Raw genomic sequence first — 26203 nt, 5'->3', positions numbered from 1 at the left:
TTCTGAGTGAGCTCCAGGGTTCCTTCTCTCAAATTTTTGTGGAAGAGTCTGCGAAGGGTCCAGCAATCCTTGGTGGAGTGCTTGACATAATTATGGATTCTGCAAAATAAAGGGTTCTTCCTTTCTTCTTCTGTTGGTGGCCTGGACACAGTGAATGGCCTAACAACCCTATCTCCAATCCATTTGTCCAGGACATGGCTTAGCTCCTCAGCTGTACATGGGATCATTGGTGGTTCCTCAAACACCTTCCCATCTGGTCTCTTCCTTTTCTCTCCTACTGATGCTGTCATAGCTTGGGATACAGGCAGCCTTTTCGTTCTCATGGTTTGCGCCGTCCTTCTGGTTCTCTGTAGCAGGTCAGCAAACTGTGTGATGCATAGATTTTCAAGGTTGAGCCTGTAATTAAAAAGCATGTTGGCTATACAGGTTTCCACGAGCTCCTTTTCTTCATGGTCTCCATAGCAGTCTAGGGACACATCTTCGAATCTCTTAATGAACTGAACAGGATCTTCTCCAGGTCTCTGCCTCACCATTTGCAGGTTCTGGAAAGTGATTTTGTCTTCACCAGGGTAATATTTGGCGCATAATTTTTCCATCATCTCATCCCAGGTCTTGATGGACCTGGGTCTCAGCGTGGTGTACCAAGTGTATGCCCTATCCACTAAGGATTTGGCGAATTCCCTTAGACATAATTCTCTGTCTCCTACATAGGGGCCCATAGTGTGGACAAACCTACTCACATGTTCCACGGCACTTCCATTCCTCCCATCGAAAGGATGGAACTTTGGGGGTTCATACCCCTTAGGGTATGGTTTGCCAAGAAGTTCTGGAAGGAACGGAGGATCCCGAGAGAATTGCTTGGGGGTCCCTGAGAGTTTTTCCCTTTCTTGTTCCAGGAGGGCATTGACGTCTGCCAGTGTCAAGTACTGAGGGTTGGCTCTTCCTCCCACTGCTGACCCTCCTTCTGGCTGTGTCCCATCTTGGTGGCCAGTAGGGGGAATATTGTCTCTGATTTCCTGTGTCCTGCCTTCTTTGAGAAGACAAACTTCTTGCTCCAGATCCTTTAACATTGCTGTCATCCTGGCCATTAGGTCTGGTTCCTGCCTTGCGTGTCTTTGTTCTGACACAACCTCCTGTTCTACCAAGGGTATCCCACCTCCTTGCCTGGAGACTTCCTCGTTCTCTCCTACGGGCTCAGAGGTTGTAGGTGGCACATTAGTTCCTTTGCTGTTTCTTTGTCTTGGAGGCATTCTCTGTGAAGGGTTGCTTCTTCCTTCTTCTTTGCCCAGTCCCCAGCGGAGTCGCCAAAATGTGAGAGTGCCTTTTTCAGGATACTCAGGCCCAAGGATCCCGGGCCTGAATGAAAAAGAAGGATTTGGTGGACCGGGCCTTGACTCACCGCAGCTAACGAGCTGTTTAAGAATCAAGTAGATGCAAAGAATACTCCTGACAATATACAGAAAAAATGGCAAACAAGGATATCGAAGAGTGCCAAAAATATTAACAACGTAAGTTCAGAAGGAAAGAAAAAAAACAGGATTAGCAAGACGATAAAGAAAAGGTGCTGTGGGGATCCTGGGAATTATGAAGCGATGTTTCATTAACAAATTATCTGTTTGATTACAGAAAGCTCACTAGGACGTGATACAAGGTCCAATCAAGCTCAAAAATTGCAGTCTTGAATGGCTATTTCAGCCTTCAAAACTAGCAAAGTTTGATTCTCGTTGAATCCGAGTATGTGCAATAGTGGCCTTTACAGGATATCGAGAAACGGTATTTGTTCTTCCCTTAGTATTTTTCTTTCTGCATAGATTTTTCTGATGGTTCTTCCTAGAGAATTTCTTCTTTCTTGTGTTTCTTTCTTTTTTTCTCGCTGCTTTCTTCACAACCCGTCCCCTCCTTTTATAATGGAGTTTTTCTGGGTGTCCCGGGTTTCCCTGTTTTGTTCTTTTGCAAACAGAGCATGTTCTGTCCCTGTCGTCTCGGTAAGTCCCTTTACCGTTTTTTTCTCATTCTATCCTTCTCTTGGTTCTGATTCCTTTGAAAGCTTCTGGTTGGCCATCCTCTTTGGGATGTGCTGAGGTATGCCCTTCTCGGCATCCCCATTTCTGGCGTATTCTTCTTTTCCCTTTCTTTCCTATTTGGGCGGAATCCTGTTCTGCCATTTTTGAAAGTCATTCGTTGCCATTCTTCTTCCCTGTCCTGGTTCCCCGAGGCCCTTCTTCTGTCTGTGCCATGAGAGGTCGCTCGCGTTTCTTGTTTTTTTCTTCTCCTGTCTTCTTTTTATCGATCTGTCTCAGTCTTCCTTTTTATTTGTGCTCGAAGGGATCTGCGCTTATTGAGGATCCTTGCTTCTTTATGCTTTGCCGTGGTCTCTTTTTTTGGATGCTTCTTTCTTTTCTGGGCTTCAGGATCCTCTGGGCCTTCCTTTTATTCCCCCATGGGTCATCCGTATCTATTGCTTTGGGCTTAGCCTGGATTTTTTTCCTTTTGGGCTTGACTTGTTCTTCTGTTTTTGGGCTTATTTTATTATGACCCTTTTTAGACCTCAACAGATACCAACCTTATGGAATTGTTTGACCAAAAGGGTCATCTGAGTTGATACTCACCTTGAGAGTTTGGAGCTAGATTAACCTATGATTCTGCCTTGTCATCCCTTCTGAATTCCCCGGGATACACATTCGATTTGCATCGGGTGGTATACCTTGCATGTATAAGTCCTATGTGGCTCTTGATTCCTTCATCCGAGGGTTCTTGGTAGACCCACTACCCTGCACATCGAGTAATTAGGCAGTTTGGTTTTGATTAGGATGTTCCCCTAATGTTCAAGGAGGTTATTCCCTCCCTTCCTTCTTTGGATCCATTCTTAAGGATTCAAGCTTATTCCTACTGGTCTCAAAGGAGCCCTCAGGTCATTGTGCCAAACTTTCAGAGGGTAGACTTTGGATCCAGCGGTTTCTATAGCTACTAGAGGAGAATCCAAAAGTCATTCCTGGATTACGTTGGTTTAGGGAAGGTGGGGGAGATCCCTAATGCCGATCTTTCCTCAGTTTCTTCTTTCAACAAGCGCTTAACCCTTCCTATTCCTGGCATTGTGTTTCGTGCTATCAGTAGCAGAGTTGGCTTATGGAGTGGCATCAGTCCAGGGGCGGCTTTGTATCTTACGCTAATGATTTCCCTTCTTTTTGGCCTGGTTGTAAAATGGTTATTGGCTCCATCCCCGACGTCCTCGGTAGTCGAGGAGATTGGATCTACAACTCTTGTTGGAAAAGGGAAGGAAAAGAAGAGCAAAAAGAGTGTTGGGAAGAAGCCAGAGGTTGAGAAGGATGTTGGGGCACAGAGGCTGTGCAGGGTACTAAAAAGAGGAAGGTTTCTACAGCTTTTTGGCAGCTTCATGTCCCTGAAGTGTCCGGGGAGATAGCTTCTGTTGCTCCTAGGACAGGATCCTTGGGTGAGGAGGCCATCCATGCTCCTCCTTCCAAAGCCAGAGTCAAACCCCTGTCAGTTCCCTAAAAGGGATGTCCTCTGTAGCTGTCTCTTCACCAGCCCAAGGTTCTTCGGGATCTCCTTTTGTGATCCCTTGTTTACCAAATTGAGGGAGAATCAACCCACTTAGTCATTGCAGGAAGTGGGGGAGAGGGCTATCATGTTGGTTCGAGATTTCCTTGACCTGTGCAAACTTGATGTGTTGCCTAGAGGTTTTGGTGCTCAGGTGTGTTGGTCTCATCCTCCAGAAGGTGTCTTTAAGGTGAATTTCGATGCTGCCTTGTTTGAGAATATTGGAAGTGTTGGCATTGGAGTGGCGATTAGAGATTCGGAAGGTGAGATCATTGCGGCGTTATCTCAGAGGATTCCTCTTCCATTTTCTATGGAAATGGCAGAAGCCATGGCCGCTCGTTGAGCACTTCTTTTTGCACAAGAACTGAGTCTCTCTAAGGTGATAATGAAAGGTGATTGTCTTAGGGTGGTTTCAGCTTTGAACTCTTCAGTCAGTTGCAACATGTTGTATGGGAATGTGGTAGAGGAAACTCGTCGTCAAGCTTTGCCAGTTTCATTTTTGTAGGTTTATTCATGTGCGTCGGCGTGGAAATAAGTTAGCCCATGCTCTCACTAGAAGAGCAGTTTCATTTGCAGGTCTAGATGTTTAGGTAAAAAAACTACCCTTTGATTTGGAGAGTGTATTCCAAACTGATTTTTCTTAATTTATAAGAGCTTAACTTTTTCTCAAAAAAAAAAAAAAAAAAAAAGAATCAAAATCCAAAATCACTAATCATAAAAGAAAACAATTAAATATAAATTAAAATCCCAAGGGGTATCATAATTCATACCCGATCGGTAACTACAATTCATCTGGCTGAAGTCGTTGATTCTCCTTGGGTCACTAACTTATGTTTAAAACAAAATTCAAATCAATGAAAAAGTGAAATAAAGAAACTGATCGAAGGAAGTACCTTTAATCTCAATTGCACAACACGTAGCAAATTGTTCTACGTACACCCTTGACTTGGATAAATTATAAGGTCCTTATGGTGGATAAGTGATGTGGTCTACCGTTCTAGTAAAAGACTCCCACTTGTTTAAATTGTGGTGTTTTAAATAAAAACTAAATACTGACTCAGTAATTTTAAATATGTGGAAGTCTTTTATTGGAATGATGGACAAATGACGCGGACCACCATGAGGACCGTATAATTTCTCCTTGACTTGGCAGATTATGGATACATATTTCTTGTGGTGAACGAAAATAGAGGTAAAATTTAGCAATATAACCTCTCTCTTTTTTTTTTTCTTTTTTTTTTTAAGATCAGTTATTACAACCATAACTAAGCACCAACTTAGGAACAGTTATTACTTGTTAAAACCACACTTACTCAGACAAAAAGAAAAAGAAAAAAAATTGTACAACCACAATAAAGCAAGAACCATATTGTCGAAGGACAAATTAGAAAAAAGAAATAAGAAGGCACCTGCTTGTTTTCAAGAGCAGCTTCTTTTCCTCTTGGATAGTCTCTTTGCTGAGTATCAGTAAACTAAACAGTTGACGATACCTTTTTCCTTTCCCTTTGTTACAAGTATTGATAAGTAAAGCAAACTAAAATTAAAATTTATATATAAAAAAAAAGGTAAATCAGAGAAACAAATTGCAATAAAAAATCAAATTGAGAAATGAAGGACAGCATAAGTGAAGAAGAACAAGCAAGGACAAAATAAAAGTAACAAAACTAAAAGTAAGTACCAATTTTTTTAGCAGTTTTCTCTTCTACTCCTTTGACTTTGCAGATCAAGGATAGTCACTATAAAAAACGAGAGCAGTGGTGACAAGCTGAAAATACGTAACTTTTTCTTTTTCCCCTTGTTTTTCTTTTTGAGAAGTGGAGCAAAGTAAAATTAAGTATCTGTTTGGATCCACTGAAGCTGCGTTTCACGTTTACGTTTTAGCTTTCTTTTTTTTTTTTTTTTTTTTTTTTCCACGGTAGTATTTACTCATTTAAAAATTATTTTGCTACAGTATTTTCAGTTTTCAATATTCAGTCTCAGCAAAATAAGTTCTATCTAAACAGACCCTAAGACTACAGGATAACGACACAAAAGACTGCAACAAAAATTAAGAACTGGAAAATCTCACTTTTTACAATATTTGTTTTTTTTTTTAAAGAACCGGAGCAAAGCAAAACCAAACTAATAAGAGGATGACTACAACGAAAATAAATGGTATATAGTAGAAAGTATCAAACTCTTTTTTGTTTTTTTTGTTTGTTTTTTTTTTTTTTTTTTTTTTGTAGAGGTGGAGCAAAATAAAACCAAAATGAGACGGTGAAGATTGATGATACAGAAGCTGCAGCGAAAATTAATTCAGAGGACAAATGAGATGAAGGAAAGTAGAGTAGGAAAAGCCTTTCAAACGGACCTCAACGGAAGAAAGTTTCTTTTCTTGCGCATCGACTTTTTTTTTTTAATATATATATATACATATATATATATATATATACACGGTAGAATTTTAACTTATTGGGTAACAATTGTTTTTTTATCATAATATCAATATATCAATTAGTTTTTGGTATAGGCATGTTTGAATCTCAAATCTCTTATTTCACAATAAGAAATTTTACCAATTCAACTAAATTGAACTTATCTAATGAAGCCAAAAATGGTCATTAGTCAATGATCTCGTCAGAGCTTATGACAAGGTTATGTTCCTACAAAGATGAAAGAGAAAGACACCAGAGTGGCGTTAGCCAACGGTTCTCCGATGATAAAGTTAGTAGAATTCTTAATATCTCTCATAGAATCAGAAAACAGTTCTCCTATGATAAAGTTAGTAGAATTCTTAATATTTCTCAGAGAATCAAAATGTAATTTTGTAGGTATGAATTTGTGTACCTTTCTTCTGGTGTTTGGTGGCTTATTTATATCCTTAATACAGCTAGTTGTTGGGAGGCTCATTATGAGTGTAACTAATGACAGCCTCTTAATGGCTCTCTTGGCTGTCTTTTATAATGTATGTCAAAGCTTAAATGAGGCTTAACTGGCTCATGGTTGGCTTTTTTGATTGTTGGAGCTCGTAGGTTACGCAACCATTAATGACTGTGCCATAAATGCTGTATGGTCATCTTCTCATGTGACAACCCTGTGGATTGTATGCTTGTCAGCCGTATGACAAGCCTGTAATTTTAGTATTCGTCATTATCTACTCAAAAACTTAAAATCTTAGGCACCCTTTATGTTATTAGATATGAAAAAAAATACAAATTCTAATTAAAAAAATGAGATCTCTCCATTTCACTTAAACTTAGTCACAGAATCCTATTCTTGGTCAGTTTTCTGGTGCCATCACCCACCAAACCTAATGAATCTATGGTTAAATGTTTTGTATTTGACAATCCAATCTGTGTTTGAGTTATCTTCAGTTAAGATATAATGCTTCATGGACAAATTTATATGTAAAAGGAAAATAATATTGAAGAACGGTATACAACTTACAAGTTGGCCGGATCAAGTCTAAATAGAGCATTCTCATCCATCTACCTAATATAGGTTGAGAGACCAATTTAGGAAAATAAAAATAAATAAATAAATAAAAATGAGAGAAATAATGAAATAGATAACTTGATGTACTATGGTTCAATAAATAATAAAAATCATTCCCCCAAACAATTATTTTGTTCTTTTTTGTATTTCAGACTTTCAGTAACCAAAATAAAGAAAAATTTATGTTTTGAAAAGTGAGAGAAATACTAAAAATAAATAAACAATAATATTTTAATGCATAAGAGGAGAGGGAATCAAATATAAATGTTTTGAAAAGTAGTTAGTTAAAATAGAAAATGTAAGTTTTTTTTTTTTTTTTCTAAAATTGAGATGAAATTTTAGGAAGGCCAATATGAATCTTCAAATGACTGAACATTTAGTGGGGCATTTTTTTTTAGACCAAAAATAAAATTAGGATGACAATATATATAAGCATATGTATATTACAATTTTTTTAGTTTTCTATGAATACAATTCCTATGTAAAATCACTGCTAAGAGATATATTGAACCAAATCCTTATATAAACAGAAAATATTTCACTGCACGTTAGATGAGTACAAAAAAATTAATTATCAATTCTTGAGATAAATACAAGATTTGTTCAAAAGAATTGGGTACCTATGAACTAGGCCAAATAAATTATGCTAACATTCTACGAAAATAAAGAAAGATTTACCAATAATGAAATTTTGAGAATACAATTGAAAGGGAGAAAAATATAGTTTTTTTTTTTCTTTTTTACTTGGAAAAATACATATGCATAAAATGTCAATTGAATCCACAATCCAATTTAAATGCCATTTGAGCCAAAGATAATTCGCTACAAAGAATTGCGTTAGTGTTCTCATATCATTCCCACCTTAATTTGAAAAACAAAAGCACCATATGGTTTTTCTCATTAGTGTTGAACATCTCCAAGGTTATTTTCACCTAATACTATATTGATAAATTAATACACATTCAAGTTAAATTAATACATAATATGATTTTTCTTTTTTGGTTTTTGAGTAGAGTTTATGATGTGACTTTGTGTTAGAATTCCTTCTCTCTTTTTTTTTTTTTTTTTTTTTTACACATATATCTTGCCAAAAAGTATGTATATAGATTGAGTATAAAGCTCTATTTGTGAGATTTATACCACACTTCCAATTTAAGCTGGAAGATCTCAAAAGATTGGTGCAGCAATTTTCCAATCCTCTTGAAATTCATGAAGTCCTTGATTTAAATATTTTAAGCAACATATTTGGATCACTCATAAGAGATTCATCGTCGTAATTACCTAATGTATATTAATCTTTTATATTTCATATTTGATTTTCTTTTATATTAGTCCTCTCACCTATTGTGGTTATTTTATTTAAGGAATCGGAACGCAACCTTGACTGAAAAAGTGCCTGAGTTGGACGGCCAAAATTGTTTATCATGGGAAGGTAGATTTGTGATAAATGAGTGAATTGCATAGTTGGATTACTTTTTGTAAGAGCATCTCCAAAAAGCACAAGTGGAAAGTGGAAATTCATGGAGGTTTAGGTGGAAAGTGGAAACAACCCATCGATAAAAAGGCACCGACAAAAGAGTAATTATGTGACCAAACCGGATCTCCCCACGATGAAAATCCAAATAAATAATAATAATAATATGACTTTTGACCCAAAAACCAAAGATACGACCCAACCACCCAACATGAGCCATCATTGATCGCATTCATACTGGTTGCATTGACAAGCGAAAACAGAAAATTCCTGGCAACTTCTTGACGAGTTCAGGCTCCTATGTAGACTATCCGGCAATGTTTACTCGTAAGTTTATACTTAACTATAAATACCAAGTGATTGTTTGATAATTGCTTATTTTTGGTATCTTATTTTCAATTTATATGGTATTTATCAAAAGTTAATTTATTTTATGAAAACTAACTATAAATTAGATTATTTATAGTAATAAAATAAAAATAAAATTGAGATAAAAAGTAAAACTTTTAGCAAATAAGCAATTGACAAATGCACACCAGCTCAAATATTATAATATATTTATAAATAAATAAAAACTTTAAATGTATATAATATTTTATGTTACATTACATGTATACATATATAAAAATATATTTATATAAATTTAATACTAAATTGTGTAAGTTTATAAATAAATTCTCAAGATATCAAATTAGTATTTATAATTTATTCATACTACAAATACTAAATTTTTAACAATACAATGTTAGCAACCAATCAAGATAAAAAGGCACAAAAAGAAAGAGAAATTATAGAGTAAATAAATTATATAGTAGGCAGAACGTAGAGCGTAAATACTGAAAAAGACAAGTCTTTTTTTGGTTTCCGATAAAAAGACAAGTCAATACTGAAAAGGCTCACTGGCTCAGACAGAAAAGAAATGATAATATGACTTTTGGCACAAAAACCAAAGATATGACCCCACCACTCAAGAAAATATGAGCCATCAGGCCCATCACATTCAATTCACACCAGTGTCGTTAAGAGCTGTGCTAGTACCAAAAAAAAAAAATTACACAATTTTGTGCCACATTTTCAACAATCAAAACTCGTTATATAATAAATTGTAACATAATATTGTATCATAACTTTTTATATGACAAATTATAACACAATATAGTACCATTTTTGGTGATCTTAGCATTTTCCGTGTCGTTAATCAGTGAAAATAGAAAATTCTTGGCCACTTCTTTTGAGTTGAGAGGGCCCTGGGGCTAGGCTGTATTTTAGAGAAATTATATCGTAGGCAGAACGTAGAGCGTGAATAATGAACCAAGGATGAGGAAGATAAAAAGACAAGTCTTTTTCTGGTTTCCGAAAAGGACAAGTCAATACTGAAAATTCAAGGCGGAGAAAACAACACATCAACAATCACTCAAAGGAAAAACTGAAAAGCAAATCCAACCAATCAAGATAATTTAGTACTTACATTTTGACATTTTTTTTTTAAATTTTTGTCTTTAAATTTTTATTTTATTATTAATAGTTTTTAATCCAATTAACGCATGTTATTTTTATCTTTTCCATCAGTCAACCGATAGAAATAACTGAGATGGTAGTTGGAAGAATTAAAATATTATAAAAAAATGTCACATCATTCATGACACATCAACATATAAATTTAAAAATATATATTAATTTTAACAAAATTAAAAAACATAAAAACAAAATTTAAAACATAAATAAAAACAGAATTAAAAACCAAAAGTGGAAAGGAGAGTTTTCTGTCGGTTGCTCTTTTTTGCTGAACCAGATCTCATTGCTCTTTTCTTCTGTGGAAATTATTATAACACCATATCAAACATATTGAAGCAAACCCCAAATCATAAATTTACACCCACAGCAAAACAAACAACAAAATCTAAGAAAACTTCAAACCAAAATCCACTATACCCATTGATTCATAGAATCCAAATACATTTGAAATCAAAATCCAAACCAAAGCACATGCACGCAACAACATCAGATCTTAACAACCAAATCTAAATCCCTAAACCCAAGAGAAAAGAAGAAGAAGAAGAAGAAAGTGAATAAACCATAGCCGTAAACCACCGCTATCACTGGTGGCAGTTGTGGTCCGTTGTGGTTCAGCTGTGGCTAACCTCGGTGCAAAGCAAATAAAGAGAGTTGGGTGAGATGAGAAAGGGCTTTACGAGAAAAACCATGGTGGCAGAGGCGCTGAGATGATCAAGGTCTGGCCATGGAAGCTTTGAGGGAGAGAGAGAGGGTGTAATGTGATATCTCTGTTTCTTGAAGATTGAACCAAACAGGGGATAATAACGAAAGGGGTCAAGAGACTTAAGAGGCAAACCCATCACCCACAGCCAACACCACCATGTCAATCCACGCCAAAACCCATCACCCACAACCCACCACCACAACACACCAATCTAGAAACCTAGAAACCCAACTGATCTCCACCGTCAGAAACCCATAAGAATGCACCGATCTCCATCGCCTAAAACCCACAAGAACTCACCGATCTCCACCACCAGAAATCCACAGCCCACCACGCCGATCCACCATAATCCTTAACCCTAGACCCACCAAGCAAACCCACCAAAATCCGACTAGCAGTCCTCAGCCCCTTGCCCACAATGATCTCGCCTCTGTAATCGTCCCCACAAAACTCTCCTTCACCGCCGCTCCAACACCTTTTATTGATGGTTTAGGTTTTATTTTTATGGAAGAACATAGCACCCAATTTTTATTTAAATTTACAATTGATTTTTGGTGGAAGAATGTATACAAATTTTGGAATAGAAATTCTTTGAGTACTGTTCTTGTTATTTGGGTTTGTGTTCTTATGCTCTGGGTTCATATTCTTGTGTTCTTATGATCTGGGTTCATGTTCTTGTGTTCCTGTGATCTAAGTTCATCTTCTTGTTTATTTTTATTCAAATCTAATGTATTTTTATGTTTTAAATTTTTTTTTTTTAAATTAATATATATTTTTTAAATTTATATGCTGATGTGTCATGGGTGATGTGGTATTTTTTTATAATATTTTAATTCCTCCTACTGCCCCCCTCAACTATTTCTGTCGATTGACTGACGTAAAGGATGAAAATAACACGCGTTAATTGGTTTAGGAACTAAAAGTAGTAAAATTCTCTCTTTCACAAACTATGTCACTGCTTGGAATAAGGAGGTTTTTGGAAATTTATTTGCTTGAAAGAAAAAAATTCTAGCTCGTCTTATAGGGGTCCAGAAAGCCATTGCAGTAAAGCCCTCCCCTTTCTTCTCTCTCTTGATCATGAGCTATCTCTAGCATACTCTTAAATATTGAATCAAGAGGAAGATTTTTGGGCTCTCAAATCCCGCTTAGATTGGCAAACCCAAGGAGACAGAAATACTGCCTTTTTTCATGTTAAAACCATAACACGCAGAAAGTTTAATAGAATTGATCGACTGAAAAACCAACTTGGCGAATGGTTGACCAATGAGCAGCGAGTAAGTGAGCAAATTCTTAATGGGTTTCGGGTGTTTTATACAACCTAACATCCCACTTTTGTTACCCACTCAGATTTTGAGGTTGATTGGGTTGTTACACTCTCTGAGGATGAATCATCTTTGCTTTCCTTCGATGTCTCTTCTCTGGAAATCAAGAATGCCATTCTTTTCCCTAAAGTCTTACAAAGCTCCAGGAGTAGATGGCTTACATGCTGGGTTTTTCCAACATTTTTGGCCCACCTTTGAGCACTCAGTCACGGAGGAAATTAGAACCATCTTTGCTTCTGGTGTGATGCCAGCCTATCTAAACCAAACTCTTGTTGTTCTTATTCCTAAGAGGGTTGGTCCTGAACTTCTTGGGCACTTTAGACCGATTAGCCTATGCACAACAATTTACAAAGCTGTGACAAAGATAATCGTCAATAGAATTCGACCTTTCATGCACTAGTTGGTCTCCCCCTTTCAAACTGCCTTCATCCCTGGTCGGAAAGGCCGTGATAACATGATAATAGCCCAAGAAATCCTCCATTCCATGGGGAAAAAAAAGGGTCACACTGGTGTTATGGCCCTTAAGATTGACCTCGAGAAGGCTTTTGACAGGTTGGAATGGAGCTTCATTAGGGAAGTTTTGCTCCACTTCAATTTTCCTTCTAATCTTATTGCTTTAATCATGGAGTGTATCTCAACCTCTTTTGTTGCAATCCTCTTCAATGGAGGTAAGCTTGAGCCTTTTCTCCCTTCGCGAGGTATTCATCAGGGAGACCCCATTTCGCCATATATCTTCATTCTTTGCCTTGAATACCTCGGGCTTCTCATACATGAAAAGATCAATAATAAGGCTTGGAAAGCAGTCAAGGCCTTCAGATCTGGTCCAGCTTTTACTCATCTTTTTTTCGCTGATGACCTAATCCTCTTTGGTCAGGCTTCAGTAACCACATCAAGTGCAATAGATGATGTGCTTAATCACTTTTGCCAGCTCTCTGGGCAGAAGGTCAGCAATGATAAATCCCGGATTCTCTTCTCAAAAAACACTCCCCTTGCAACCCTAGATAGCATTTGCAACAATTTGGGTTTCTTAGAAACAACCAAGTTTGACAAATACTTGGGCTTTCCTCTTAAATTTTCTGACCGAGGCAGCTAGGATTTTGACTTTACTATTCAAAGAACCCAAGAAAAATTGGCCCGTTGGCAAGCTAATTTGCTCTCTATGGCTGGTAGACGCATCCTAATTCAAACTTCTTCCATTGCAATGGCAGATTTGTGATGCAAGGTGCCCTTCTTCCCAGCAGAGTTTGCCAAGAACTTGATAGGGCTCATCGTAACTTTCTTTGGGCCTCCACTCCCAAAAAAAGGAAAATGCACATGGTAAATTGGGATAAGATCACTCTCCCTACTGATCATGGAGTTCCTGGCATCCATGCTTCCTGACCCAGGAATCTATCTCTCTTGGCCAAGCTGAACTGGGAAATTACAAATGATGATCATTCTCCTTGGGTAAGAGTCCTAAGAGCAAAATATCTCTCCAACCATGCAATTAATAACCCTTGGTCCTCCAAAGGGACTTGCTCTCGTACTTAGGCAGGATGTAAGGCTGCAAAACCTCTTTTGGACAAAGGTCTAAGGAAATTCATTCACACGGGAATTTCTACATCCTTTTGGAGTGATACTTGGTGCTCTATAGGTCCTGTCAGGTCCATCTTCTTTGGTCCCCTCAATGTTCATGAAGAGAATAAAATGGTTTGTGCTTTTATTGACTTTAATGGTTGCTGGAACTGGGAGAGCCTCTCCTTCCCCCCCCCCCCCCACAATCCTTTATTTATATTATTCAAGCCATCCCCATCAATCTCACCTCCCCTCTCGGTGACACAACTGCATGGTCTCTCTCAAGGGATGGCAATTTCAGCTTAGCCTCGGCCTACCTTTTAGCTAAAGGGTTAAATGCTTTGAACCTGCCTACTTTCACCTCTAACTGGATCTGGAAAATGAAAGTCCTTCAGAAAATAATTATTTTCATGTGGCTTTGTTCTCACAATAGCATCCCTGTCAGAGAAGTCTTGGGTTCAAGGGGTTTAACCTTAGATCAAGCTTGCCCCCTTTACCATAGTCAAGTTGAGTCAATAAACCATCTCCTTAGAGAATGCCCTTTTGCTATAAGTTTCTGGAATCAGCTTGGTCTTCCTTCAAAAGTCATTCAGTTTTTTAGTTTTCCTCTTCTTGACTGGCTTCACCTCAATGGTACCTCCACCATCATCTCAAAACGCCATCTTATGCCATGGAAAGTCATTTTTTGTTTTGGAATTTGGTCTCTTTGGTTGAACAGGAACTCTATTGTCCATCAACGGAAGTAGGCAGCCCCCCCTCTTATTAAAGATTGCATTGCAAAAGTTGCGGAATTTTTCTTCCTCACTCAAGGAACTAACTCCAGCAGCCATAAAAGAAACTTGGTCGTCTCTTGGGCCAAACCAAATCCTGGGTGGCATAAGCTTAACACAGATGCCTCTGTATTGTCTTCTTCAAGCTTTGTGAGTGGAGGCGGCCTTCTTAGAGATTCATGTGGTTCATGGGTGCAAGGCTTCACTAAAAAAATTGGCACTACTAACTGCCTTTTGGCTGAACTATGGGCCTTAAAGGATGGCCTATCTATGGCTAGAAATATTTGTGTTGAAAAGCTCATTGTTAATGTGGATGGCATTGAAGTTGTTAGTCTGTTATCTACCACTAAAGCCACCAATCGGCTAACCCAACCCATTGTGGATACTTGCAGGACCATTCTTCAAGCTTTCCAGGAGGTCCAGCTGCAACATTGCTATAGGGAGACCAACAAAGCCGCTGATTTCCTTGCTAAACTTGGCCATAGTCTGTCTGAACCTTTTGTTTACTATATGACCCCCCCTTTTGGTATTATGGAGGTCTTATCTAATGATGCGAATGTTGTTTTGTGTAACCGAGTCACTCAGGTTGTAACTGCTGATTTTATGTAATATATTTTCCTCTCTGTTTACCAAAAAGAAAATATATATATATATATATATAAAATAAAATGTAGGGACCAAAATGAAAAAAAGCCAAAATGTAGGGACTAAAAGAAAATATGAGCCATCATGTTCAATTCACACCAGTGTCATTCATCAGTGAAAATAGAAAATTCTTGGCAACTTCTTTTGAGTTGAGAGAGCCTTAGGGCTAGGCTGTATTTTAGAGAAATTATATAGTATTCTGGTGTATAATGTCACTTGTACGTCATTTTATTAAAAGATTTTCACTTATTTAAAATTACTGAGTCAGTAATTAGTTTCTATTTAAAAAAAAAAAAATTTAACTCAGCAATTTTAAATAGGTAAGAGTCTTTCAGTGGAATGGTGGACCATGTTATTTGTCCACCAATAAAACCTTATAATTTCTCATAATTTATGTGATACACTTGTTTACGCGTAAATTTATACTCAATTGTGAGATGAGTCAAGTTCGTAAATTTTTTTTTTAGAAGAATCAAGTTCATAGTCAATTTCTTCTAAAAAAAAAAAAAAGTTCATAGTTAGTTCATAAGAAAGTTTAATATAGGTGAAAGCACATTTTGGTCCCTAAATTTTCGCACGATTCCTACTTTGGTCCCTAAATTTTATTTTTACCGCTTTTAGTCCCTGTTTAGAAAAATGCCTTCTATTTTAGTCCTTTCCGTCAGTGCTGTTAGAGCACTGACCTACGTGGCAAACGAAATTATTAAAATAATAATAAAAAATTTTATTTTGTCATTAAAAAATACCAAGTCAGCATTTAAATTTTAAAAAATAATTTATTAAATTTAACTTAATAAAAAATAAAAAACAGAAATAAAAATAAAAAATCACATTAATTAAGATTGAAATGTGTCTTGAGCAAGAACAACAAGAACACATACTCAAACCCAGAAATTAAAATTCAAAAATTAAAATTTTCAAAATCATCACATACACATGAAAGTTTGGAGATGGTGTGGAGGAGAAGACGGAGGGAACTCCGGAGAGAATCCAATACTGACAATAAACGATGGTTGGTCTTATTACGAGTTAATAATAAGATTAAGATTCCTCTCATCAAAAATCTTTTGAACTCCCAACACCAACAGTCAAGTCCTTTCCCAGGCAGACATGTTTTCTTTTCTCTCTCTGTGTGTCTGTCTGTCTCTGTCTCTCTATTTCTCCATAGAAGAAGAAGAAGAAGAAGAGGAAGAAGAAGAGAATAAAAATCTATTGCAGTTTGCAGAAGCATCAGCACCTGATTCCTAATTAGAAAAATTTAATACCCCCATTAAATCGTTGATTAATTATTATTTATTGATTTCATCTTTTTTATCTTATCCTCTCAATTCTCTTCTCATCCAGGATAAATTCTTTTTTTTTTTTCCAAAAAAATTGTTGATCAAAAAGTGGAAGTGGCAGTGGGCAACCAAATTTGTTGAAAATGATGGTGCTGTTTCTATGGTTGACGGTGTTCGTTGTTGGGTTTGCGGTTGGGGCACTGACCATTTTGGGCGCAGAAGCAGTTGGAGAATATTTTTGCAGAATATTTTTGGATTGGTTGTGAGGTATTTTTGGATTGAATTGGTAGTTTGGAGTTTTAGGATTTGATGATTTTGCTGGGTTGAGAAAATGATGATTTTGAAAATTTTAATTTTTGATTTTTAATTTCTGGGTTTGAGTATGTGTTCTTGTTGTTCTTGCTCAAGACACACTTCAATCTTAATTAATGTGATTTTTTATTTTTTATTTAGTTAAATTTAATAAATTATTATTTTAAATTTAAATGCTGACTTGGCATTTTTTAATGACAAAATAAATTTTTTTATTATTATTTTAATAATTCCGTTTGCCACGTAGGTCAGTGCCCTAATAGCACTGACGGAAAGGACTAAAATAGAAGGCGTTTTTCTATACAGGGACTAAAAGCGGTAAAAATAAAATTTAGGGACCAAAGTAGGAATCGTGCGAAAATATAGAGACGAAAATGTGTTTTTTGCCTTTAATATAATATAATTGTAAGGACTGAAAACGTATTGGCTCCAAAACCGGGTTGGATCCAAACTCTAACGACCCAAACAATAAATTTTTAGAGCGTGGGTAGAAGAGCTAGATATATCCCAAAAGAAGAACGATTAGGCTTAGAGATTTAAGATGGTTTGACACAAATAAGATTATCAAACTTGCCCTTGGAACAAACTCAGTTCTTGTTCATAGGGATTTTCTTAAGACAGAAATTGTACAATACTTTCTTTTTCTCTCTTCTTTCTTTTTTCTTTTAGTGTACTCTTCCGGGTTATATGCTTGCAATCTTGGTGTCATCCTTACCACACACGTGTAGGTTAGATCAGGGGAACTCCTTCATGTCCGATTCAGCACCTCCTAAAACCATCAATCAGTAGCTGTAAGGCTGCTTGATCACTATTCAGGCATCACTTCTGCATTAATGCGGCCAGAGAGTTGGTTGGAAGGCATTAAATGCGGAGGTAGCAGCTTTTTGTAGATATTTGTTTGCCTTTCTTTTTTTACTCCTGGTCCAACGCCCTACCCTTTGTTGTGGTGTAACTCTGAAGTAAGTCTATGATGGTGTGACACTCAGATTCAACTCGGACACAAGTTGCCAAGAAGACTTTTGTCCTCGGATACTTATTGTACTCATCTCACATTGTCTCTACTCCTCTCTTAACTTTGTTCTCTTCACAGTATTATTTGGGCCTCCTCGGATGGTCAAATGTCCTCGGATATGGCCATAGGCCCAGTTATTATTGCTTTTAACAATACTTCCTTGTCAATTGGCCCCCACAATAATACATATTCTTTTTTGTATTTCTTTTTTGAATATGAAATTTTATAATTATGAAAATTAGTAATTTATATTTATTATGAATGTGTTTGTATATAGATCTATATATCATAATATTAGTAATTTATAATGATTATTGTAGGGCCCAATAATTTGTGGCCCTGGCCCATTTTTACGTTGGGGCCCAAGGCATGAGCCGAGGAAAGGTATAGTCGAGGATAGGTAACAAAATTCCAAATAATCTTGAGACGCAGCCGAGGATGATTCTATCCTCGGCATATCCGATGTCCCCATGGAAGAAAGGGCAAAAACGGTATAGGAACAGTGTGGGAAAAGATCTAAAAATATCTATGTCAATAGAGAAGGAGACGCTGGATAGTTTAACGACCAAGGACAAAGGGAAAACTGCCATTACTGCCAGTCAATACTCTGCACCTGGCAGAGTCATACTCTTCAACTTTTACAACCACCCCCAACCACTCTAGGTATGGGCTGACAGGACAGGTCTTAAGTCTTAGGAAAGTGAGCTTATACGTGGACGCTGGTGAGAGGATAAATGCCCATATAAAAGGATAAGAGAGGCAGTGTGAGAGGGGGGGGACAACCCGTCCTCCCAGCCATGGTGTCCTAGAAACAAGGAGAATAATAAGAGCATAGAGCTCCCCAGATTCCTCGGTCGAGATTCGCTGACCGGAGCCAACCCGAACTACCGTCCAGTGACCAAGACCTAGCCTTTCAAACCCACGCTCTATAAGTGATATTGTTTGGGCCTTTTTATGTGCGAAGCCAACATTATTATGGGTCGTTACAAATTGTGTCCTTACAATTGGCACCGTTTGTGGGGAAGGCTTGTGTCTTGGCACAGGTGGTGGGTTGAGACAGTCCCTCACATCATTTCCAACAGCCGGATGCAGTGTTCTAGCATAAAGTTCCACTAGGGGCTACGTTTCTTCACTAGGTCCTGCACTTCGTAGCGTCAGCAGCATGGATGGTTCTAGGGGCTTGGCTGAGAAGCTAATCCCCCTAAACCAAGGTCCCACGCCATAGCTGAGGGGTTAATTCCCCCAACTACTTAAAAATCAAGTTTTGGATAGAACCAAGGTATTGCATGGTCCTCGGACTCAAACCTATGGGAAAACCAACTACTTAAAAATCAAGTTTTGGACAGAACCAAGGTATTGCATGTTCCTCGGACTCAAACCTATGGGGAAACGAACTACTTAAAAAATAAAGTTTTGGACAGAATCAAGGTATTGCATGGTCCTCGGACTCAAACCTATGGAAAAGTCAGCTACTTAAGAAGAATTCTAAGTCGCTCAGTCCTCGGACCAAATACCAGAAAAGGGTAAGGCTATGAAGGTCATTAGGAAGATGGCGAAACGCCTTATTTCTCAGTGACCTGTAGGGGCTGTTCATTTTGGGTTATATATCCTCGGACAATTACTTCCTACACGACACCGAGCATTCGGCCATCATTTCGTTCAAGTTTGGGGTATACAGCCCATTTTCAGGTCGGTCTTATTGTACACGATAGCTCCAATAAGTTCATAATAACATCTTTTTTCTTAATAAGGGGTTTCGGCCCTAAGTATTGTTTTCTTAAGTCGGTATTATTATACCAAACAGCTCTAATAAGCTCATCATAATATCTTTTTCTTTTTTCTTAAATAAGGGTTTATGCCCTAAGTATCATTTGTCCAAATCAGCATTATTATGCCGGATAATTTCAATAAACGCAGAGCAAGGTCTTTTTATTAACTGGGATTTCAGCCCTAAGCATCGTTCGGAATGTAAAAATAAAAAAGAAATCATCTGGTAGACGTCTATTCACGGCATAATCATTTCAGAAAGAAGAGGTGGAATATACGAAATAAAGAAATGATGACTTTTATTAATATAAAAAGGTATTATAGCGTACAATGAAGGGCTTAAACAAGCCTATATGAAAAACGAATTACAAAAACAATAAAGAAAAAACAAAACAAACAAACAGCCAGAAGTCTTCTTAAGCTCTGCTTCGAAGTCTTTCCAAATTCTACCCCAGTGGCACCCATATTGAGAGGAGGACCTCCCTTGGTGGGAGAGGAGAAGAAGAGGAAGAAGGAAAAGCACCAGGATGGATCTGGTGATGGGAAAGAAGAAGAAGGGAGGTAAAATGAGGCACCAGTGAAGGAAGAAAGGAAGAAGCAGGGATACTTTGTCCCTGCGTCAGTCCTAACTCCTAACACGCTGGTGTCATGTTAGCTATGCTCATAAGAGAGCGGCTGGTACTGATAATGGGTGACCCCAGCTCTGTCGCACCAAAAGTTTGACGCGACGAGCCCCTGCTTCGGATTTTCGCTGAAGGGAGGATGAGAGGTATCTTGAGTCTCTGCCATCCCTGTCCTGACCGAGCCATCTGAAGTTTCGGAGGGACAGAACGCTTCTGAGAAGAATGTGATCTTTTCATCCCTCCTTCTACTTCAAATGTGTCACACTATAAGATTTGGCTATGCTGATAAGGAAGACTTTGAGCACAGCTTGAGGGTTGAGGCTTTAGGAAGGTTAAAGAGTCTTTACGCGAAGGGAATACCCTCTCGTTTGGCCTCTTATATGGAAGGTGAATTTGATGGCATTTAATCCGTACATATCTCCAAGAAGATCTGCAATTAAAGTAGCGTCTGTTCAACTCCCCGATGTCATCTGTAACTGTTAGATTTAATTGGCCTCGTAAAAGAAATTTATTAAAGACGCGTCTCATACACTGAAGCGACGGGAGTGCATCGTGTGTAAATCTAGAAGGATGTCTCGTAACCCGGCGCATTTCCTAAGCAGATGAAGAGACGCCGACATTAATGAAGGGCAGAGCTAAAAGAATCGTAATAAAGGCGTGGCAACATCAAAACCCTCCTCTCCGACCAAGAGGTCGGACAGCAGGATTTTGAGGGGCTATTGTAGGGCCCAATAATTTGTGGCCCTAGCCCATTTTTACGTTGGGGCCCAAGGCCCGAGCCGAGGAAGGGTATAGCCGAGGATGGGTAACAAAAGTCTTAAGACGCAGCCGAGGATGATTCTGTCCTTGGCATATCCGATGTCCCCCTTGAAGAAAGGGAAAAAACGGTATAGGAACAGTGTGAGAAAAGATCTAAAAATATCTATGTCAATAGAGAAGAAGACGCTGGATAGTATAACGACCAAGGACAAAGGGAAAGCTGCCATTACTGCCAGTCAATACTCTGCACCTGGCAGAGTCATATTCTTCAGCTTTTACAACCACCCCCAACCACTCTAGGTATGGGCTGACAGGACAGGTCTTAAGTCCTAGGAAAGTGAGCTTATACGTGGACGCTGGTGAGAGGATAAATGCTCATATAAAAGGATAAGAGAGGCAGTGTGAGAGGGGGGGGGGGAGGGGACAACCCGTCCTCCCAGCCATGGTGTCCTAGAAACAAGGAGAATAATAAGAGCATAGAGCTCCCCAGACTCCTCGGCCGAGATTTGCTGACCGGAGCCAACCCGAACTACCGTCCAGTGACCAAGGCTTAGCCTTTCAAAACCACGCTCTATAAGTGATATCGTTTGGGTCTTTTTTCGTGCGAACCCAACATTATTATAGGTCGTTACAAATTGTGTCCTTACAATTATGTATGTATATGAAATTATAAATTTCACTACTTAAATAGAATATAATGTAGCAAAATTCTAATGAAATGTTTAAATATATAATAAAATTAAAATTATATATATGTGCAAAATTGTAAGACTATAAAATCATGTGTGGCATAATGTTATAATATCAACTGAAAGTAAAACACTCTCAATTCTTTATATATTATAGATTATAGATTTGTAAACAAAAATATAGATTTTTTTTTTAAACCAAAATATAGATTAATGTTAATTGTATATAATACTATATATTATATATAAATATATAAAAATATATTAATATAAATGTAGTATGTAATTGTGTAAATTTGTAAATAAATTCCTAAGATATCAAATTATTATTTATAATTTATTGATAGTGTAAGTAGTAATTTTTAATGATACAATGCTAGTAAACCTAATTTTAATAAGTTTATAAATGAAAATGAATTTATATAAGTAACTCAAATATTATAATTTCAATAATAATTTACTTATTACTTTTTAGTATCGATTTGTGAAAAGATAAAAAGTTTTTGTCATATCAATTACTATATATGGGAGAAAAAAAAAGTCAAGTAGTTTGTGAACAAGTTGGAGCTCATTCGACAATAAAATAAATCAAACTTGAAATGGTGTGTTTTTGGCATCAGCATATTTACAAATTACAACTTCTTTTTTATCTGACATATTAAAACCCAAAATACAATAAATTTTTGACTTACCTGACCATATATGAAGCCCATTTTTATTTAAGGACCTTTGTAGGTTTAAAAACTATTTCTCTTCCTCATCCCTTCATAATCACTATGTGGTTCCATGAGGTGCTTGATTAAGGGAGGAATTGGCGGTTTTCTTAAACTAATTTTTCTATATCACAATGGTATTAATATGAAAATTATAGGAAGCACACCCTTGATCGGCATGGTATTCACTTTCTTCTTTTCTTTTACTGAAACATGGTATCCACTTGCAAAAAATTTCTACGTCATAAAATAATATCTTGTTTCATACACTAAATCATCCTTTTAACTTCATTATTTTTTTTGAGACTTTTTAACCTATAACGTTCGCTCCTGATGATAGTTTTTTATCATCAAACTAAGACATCAATTAGTTTTTGGTATAGGTGGGGATTGATCCCCAGATTTCCTATTCAATCATCAGAGAGTTTACCAGTTGAGATAACTGAAACTCACAAATCATCCTTTAACTTAGTATCGGAGAAAATTACATTCAGTTTTGCTACTGTGCATGACATCTTTTAGTCTAGTTCACATGAGAAAAACAATTCTACGACCCCACTTTTTACCGCAATTTGATTACATGAGTGACTATAATTGGTAAACGGTTTACGAAAATAATAAAATAGTTTTTTAATGTGTTAAAAATTAAAATGACATATTTTTGTAACTACTGTGCTCTTAGTCAACATTAGATGGGTTAAGTGAGAACTGAAAGAACGGTTAATTGTGTCTTTTACTATCTATACATGTGTGCTCTTTGTTACTTGTAGTCTTATTAAATTTTGCATTAACTAGTGCACCAAACTTTGACGACAATCCTAACTACTAACTTGGTGCACCTATGGTACACATTCATTGGTAACAGAATCTATCATGTGACGAGTTAATATAACTGAATACGTATTTTTGTTAGAGATATTTAAGATCTAATTATTAAATTTAGAAATATTTTTAAAAAAATGACGTGTCTTCACATGTGCATGCATTTCTTCTACAAAGTAATTATGATGTGAGTAAATCAGGTCAAGTGAAGTTACCAAAAAATTCAGGCCATGTATGAGCAAAGACCAAAGCAAGTCAAGACACACGAAGCAAGTCAATCCCAGCAACTACAAAATTTGACTTGTGGCCCTTCATCTTAACTGTTTTCGCTGGCCTGTTTATAAGTTGAAAGTGACAGTGTGTTAGCCTAATATGAGCTTATTTTCGGTAGAGAATTATGCATAAGACCATATAAAAAAAATAAAAAATTCTAATTATTCGTCAGGAGAGATAGTGAATGAACATGCATAGGACCAGTGCATTCTTTTTCACAGGTCATAAAATGGGCTTGGCCCACAACTGAAAGAGATAATGACTGGATATCCATTAACCAATTTTTAAATTTCTTTTCTTTTTCAATTAATTTCTAAATTTTAGTTGATCTGATACAAGCCAAAAGAAAATAGAGATTCGTTATTAAAAAAAAAAAAAATTCTTCATAATGATATGGTCACGTTGGAGTAGAATAGTCAAATTTCATAATGCAAACTGGAAGCAAACTATTGAGAGAACTATTCCCGGTTCATTACCCAAGAATATATACCAACTTCATCAATTCAACTCAACTCTCACAAGCCCATACACAGCTTCAAACAAACTCAAAGCCAGACCCAATTAAAAGGCACAAACTGACCAAATCAACTAAATCAGCCAACCCATATGACAAAAGTGGATATCCAATAAATCAAAACTAAGCAACCAAAGCCCAATGAAATCTTAAGTCCAACCTGGAATTAAGACTAAAAATACATCAAACCAAGTTCTCACATCCTTCACTGTTTTCATCAACCATCTTTTAGCAACCTGATCCGATAAATCAAGAACCACCATATGATATTTTGCAAGCAAATTTGGAGTCCTATACTTGATCGACTTGAAAGCTGAAACTCCATGAAACAAATTTGTGATAACATATATGATATACCAGGACAATTCTTCCCTAAGTAACTCAAAATTGGGGGTAGGGTGTTGAATGTAACCCAAGACAGATGACAACATCGGATTAAAAACAAAGGCATTCAGCAAAAAAGATTAAAAAGAAAGGCAATTTTTTTATACAAGTATTCAAAAATTATGGGGGGGAGAGAGAGAGTTAACCCAAGTTCCAACATTGTCAACTAAGAAGAGTTTCATTTTCTGCGTTTCCACTCTACCCAATTCTTGAATTTTTATTATTATATTTTTCTCAGTTTAGAAGCTTCATGAGCCAGCCTCTGTTTTCGTAGGCCTGGTGAATTGATATAATGCTGAACTTAATTCCCTGGTTCACTCCTCTTCTCGTACCGCTTACTCAAATATATAATTCAACTGCAAGCTGCATGTTTGCTTGTTTCCTTTCTCTTCATCAAATTGCCCTTAATTTTATAAAAAACAGAGATAATAGAGGGTCCAGATCTACAAGAACAGAAAAGATTTGTGCTTTCTTAATCTAATTTTTTTTTATTTACCTTACTCCTAATAGGGATATAGTTAAGAAAGTTCTATAAAATTTCTGTTTCTTGCCCATTCTATGCTTGTGGATTTACAAATAAAATTAGTCCCACCTCGTGTGACCATTTACCTTTTTTTTTTTTTTTTGGTTCTTCTTAATCAAATTGATGAAACTTGCGCTCTAAGGTTGCCGAGAAATTAACATATTCATGATCTATTTGACATGGCTTGATCACCGTCTCTCATATGCAAATGGATGATCGTTTGAGTCCTGATTTAAGCACATTCTCTTACGCTACTGAGCCCATTCTTGAGCAAACCAAAGCTTGTCCAACCTAGGTTTTGGAAACTTATTCATAGAAGGTGAATATTTGGAACTTGATTTTTTCCCACCCATTTTTGTACCTCTTAATTAATGATCAAATGGGTTGTCACTCCAAGCTTGAGTTGGGCTCTGGCTTCTTCCAGTGCTTGCTAACTTGAGATTGAGTGGACATGAATGTATGATTTTTGCAAAAATTTAAATTAAGCTTGTGCATAATTTTAATCTCACAAACTGAATGTATTGCAAGATACTTAACTAGACTTTGGATTGTTTGCCTTTTCAAATTTGATTTAAAAATAAATAAATAAATAAATTCAATAGATGTGGGGAAGTGATCTGTGTTAATCTTTTAGCTGCATTGAGATGCATTAAATTTGATAGATTCTGTAATTGAGCATAAGAATTGAGATAATACAAATAATTGATAGTTGTATATATAGTACAGCAGGCCGTTGCTTACTGACTCCAATCTGAGTATTTTTTTTTGGGGGGGGGGGGGGAGGTGGGTGAGGGGAATACTTGTTTTCAGTTTCATTCTCGTCCATTACCCATCATGTAAAAATCATTTTAGCAATGATTTTAATTGTACTATTGGCCGTGACATCTACTATTGTTTTCAATTCTCGTCCATTACCCATCCATAGGAATTTACACGGGCCGTGACATCTACTATTGTTGCTTTGAACTGTTTTTGTCACCATTATTTGGGTTTCTTCCTAGGAAACACGGGTGCGGTGCGACGACTTGGTAATTTTTGAAAAAGTAATGTGCTGGTGCGACGGGATATGTTTATTAAAAATTTATTAAAAATATTTTTGTTTATGTTTTCTATATATTGCTAAGCATATTTATTCATATAATCGTAAACATATACCAATTTAAAAGCAATAGTAGAGAAGGAACCTTTGGGATCAATTTAATATTTATAGCCGATAGGGGGATAAATTTTGCAAAATAATATTATTTTTAATGATAAGTAATTATTTAAATTGATACAATTACCAACTTATTCAAAAACTTAAAAAAAAAAAAAAAAAAAAAAAACAAACAAACAAATAAGACGTGGAAAGGGAACAAAAAGGGAAAGAAAACACTAGAGTCAAACAGTGCGTTTTGCCTTTTTTCTTTTAATAAAAAAAAACACTTATTTAGGCCCAAATCGAACCGATTCAAGGCTATTTTGGCCCGTTTTGAACCGAATCGGCCCGAATTGGAAATTGAAAAAAAAAAAAAAAT

At 36.7% G+C, this 26203-nt stretch overlaps 1 protein-coding gene across 1 annotated transcript in view; it reads right to left on the bottom strand.

Annotated features, from left to right (window-relative positions):
- Window positions 1–23305, bottom strand: part of LOC115981550 — a 112801-nt gene extending 89496 nt beyond the window's left edge. Inside the window, exon 1 of the mRNA XM_031103764.1 lies at window positions 23208–23305. The gene's annotated coding sequence lies outside the window, so the exon portion shown is untranslated. The remainder of the gene's footprint in view (window positions 1–23207) is intronic.
- Between the last annotated feature and the right edge of the window lie 2898 nt (window positions 23306–26203).

The sequence above is a fragment of the Quercus lobata genome, chromosome 3 (genome assembly GCF_001633185.2).
Source record: "Quercus lobata isolate SW786 chromosome 3, ValleyOak3.0 Primary Assembly, whole genome shotgun sequence".
Taxonomy (NCBI): Eukaryota; Viridiplantae; Streptophyta; class Magnoliopsida; order Fagales; family Fagaceae; genus Quercus; species Quercus lobata.
The sequence above is the reverse complement of the archived record's forward strand: the minus strand, read 5'-3'. Positions and strand labels throughout refer to the sequence as shown.